Raw genomic sequence first — 2,834 nt, forward strand, 5'->3', positions numbered from 1 at the left:
TAACTTTATGAAGAATTGCATTGGAATTTTGATTTGGGTTGCATTGAATATGAAGATTGCTTTGAACACGATGGCCATTTTTACTATATTAATCCTGCCATTCCACGAGCATAGGAGATCTTTCCATCTTCTGAGGTCTTCTTCGATTTCTTTCTTCACAGACTTGAAGTTCTTGTCATACAGATATTTCACTTGTTTGGTTAGAGTCACAAGATATTTTATATTGTTTGTGACTATTGTGAAGTGTGTTGATTCCCTAATTTCTTTCTTAGCCTGTTTATTCTTTGAGTAAAGGAAGGCTACTGATTTGGTTGAGTTGATTTTACATTCAGCCAGTTTGCTGAAGTTGTTTATCAGCTGTAGAAGGTTTTTTTTTCTTATTTATTTATTTATTTATTTATTTATATCTAAGATAGAATCTCATAAATCCCAAGTCCTCCCAACAAAACAAAACAAACATAAGCCTAAACCCAAAACCAAACCCACCTTCAAAAAACAATAACAAAAAAACATGTTCTCAACATTCCTAATGTTGCCACCCTTTAATACATTTCCTCATATTGTAGTGAACCCCAACCATAATATTATTGTGTTGATAGTTCATATCTAATTTTGTTATGAATCATAATGTAAATATCAGATACGCAAGATAACTAATATGTGACCCCCAAATGGGAAATTACCCACAGGTTGAGAACCAATGCTCAAGAGAGAGATAGAAGGGTCAGGAGTTCAAAGTCCTCCTCTATCAAATGGCAAGTTTGAGGCCAGCCTGGCTTTATGAAACCCTATCTTAAAAACAACAGCAACAAAACAAAGTGAACAGAAAATGCAATTAAATGAAACAAACAGAATCATTAAGCAACAGCTTCTACTTTCCTTTCTTTTTAATTTCCAATCTTATTTAGATGCCAGGAGCCAGCTCAGCCTGGAATGGTTTGAAGTGGGACAGCATTGGACATAGATTTAATGACAAATAGTCTCTAGCCTTCTAGCTCTCTAACTATACTAAATGTTTGTTGATAGCTTCTGTAGACTTAACAGTCTTTTATTTATTCTATGGATGAAAACTGCTAACTTCTTTTCTCTTTAACTCTCTGTATCTTCCTTTTTCTTTATAAATCCTTATGCTTTATTAAATGCTGTATGTTTATAACTCTATTATTGTTCTGTGCTTCATTAAGTGCTAAAAACTTAATTCTTTTTTTAAACTTGAATAATTTATTCTGACAGTTGTCGTTACAATTCAGGCAATTTCTGTTATTATAATTTTTCTATATTCTTTGTTTACATTCCAAATGATTTTCCCTTTCCAGGTTCCCCCCTCCCCATAAGTTCCCTAATCCCTCTTCCCTCCGCCCATTCTCCTATCAACCCCCTCCTACTTCTCTGTCCTGGTACTCCCCTACAGTCCTGGAACAAGCCTTTTCAGGATCAGGTACCTCTCCTTCCTTCTTCTTGGGAGTCATTTGATATGTGAATTGTGTCTTGGATATTCAGAGTTTCTGAGCTAATATCCACTTATCAGTGACTGTATTCCATGTATGTTCTTTTGTGATTGGGTTACCTCACGTAGGATGATATTTTCCAGATCCAACCATTTGCCTAAGAATTTCATGCATTTGTTGTTTTTAATTGCTGAATAGTATTCCATAGTGTAAATATACCACATTTTCTGTATCCATTCCTCCATTGAGGGACATATGGGTTCTTTCCAGCTTCTAGCTATTATAAATAGGGCTGCTATGAACATAGCAGAGCATGTGTCCCTATTGCATGCTGGGGAATCCTCTGGGTATATGCCCAGGAGTGGTATTGCAGGGTCCTCCAGAAGTGTTATACCCAGTTTTCTGAGGAACAACCAGACTGATTTCCAGAGTGGTTATACCAACTTGCATTCCCACCAGCAGTGGAGAAGTGTTTCTCTTTCTCCATGTCCTTGCCAACACCTACGGTCTCCTGAGTTTTTAATCTTAGCCATTCTAACTGGTGTAAGGTGAAATCTCAGGGTTGTTTTGATTTGCATTTCCCTAATGACTAATGATGTTGAGAAATAAAGGGGTCATAGAAAGTCTTCCAACCAAAAAAAGCACAAGACCAGATGGTTTTAGTGCAGAATTCTATCAGACCTTCAAAGAAAACCTAACACCAATACTCTTCAAATTATTCCACAAAATAGAAACAGAAGGAACACTACTCAACTTGTTCTACAAAGCAACAATTACGCTGATACCAAAACCACACAAGGATCCAACAAAGAAGGAAAACTACAGGCCAATATCCCTTATGAATTTCAACGCAAAAATAATAAAATTCTTGCCAATTGAATCCAAGAACACATCAAAACGATTATTCACCATGATCAAGTAGGCTTCATCCCAGGGATGCAGGGATGGTTCAATATACAGAAATCCATCAATGCAATCCACTACATAAACAAACTCAAAGAAAAAAACCACATGGTCATTTCATTAGATGCTGAAAAAACATTTGACAAAATTCAGCATCCTTTCATGCTAAAAGTCTTGGAAAGAACAGGAATTCAAGGCCCATACCTAAACATAGTAACAGCAATATACAGCAAACTGGTAGCCAACATCAAACTAAATGGAGAGAAACTTGAAGCAATCCCACTAAAAGCAGGGACTAGACAAGGCTGCCCCCTTTCTCCATATCTTTTTAATATAGTACTTGAAGTTCTAGCTAGAGCAATTAAGCAACATAAAGATGTCAAAGGGATACAAATTGGAAAGGAAGAAGTCAAACTATCACTATTTGCAGGTGATATGATAGAAGTTTTCTGGTGGAATTTTTGTGTTCACTTAAGTACAGTA

This window comes from Apodemus sylvaticus, chromosome 2 (assembly GCF_947179515.1).
Source record: "Apodemus sylvaticus chromosome 2, mApoSyl1.1, whole genome shotgun sequence".
Lineage (NCBI taxonomy): Eukaryota > Metazoa > Chordata > Mammalia > Rodentia > Muridae > Apodemus > Apodemus sylvaticus.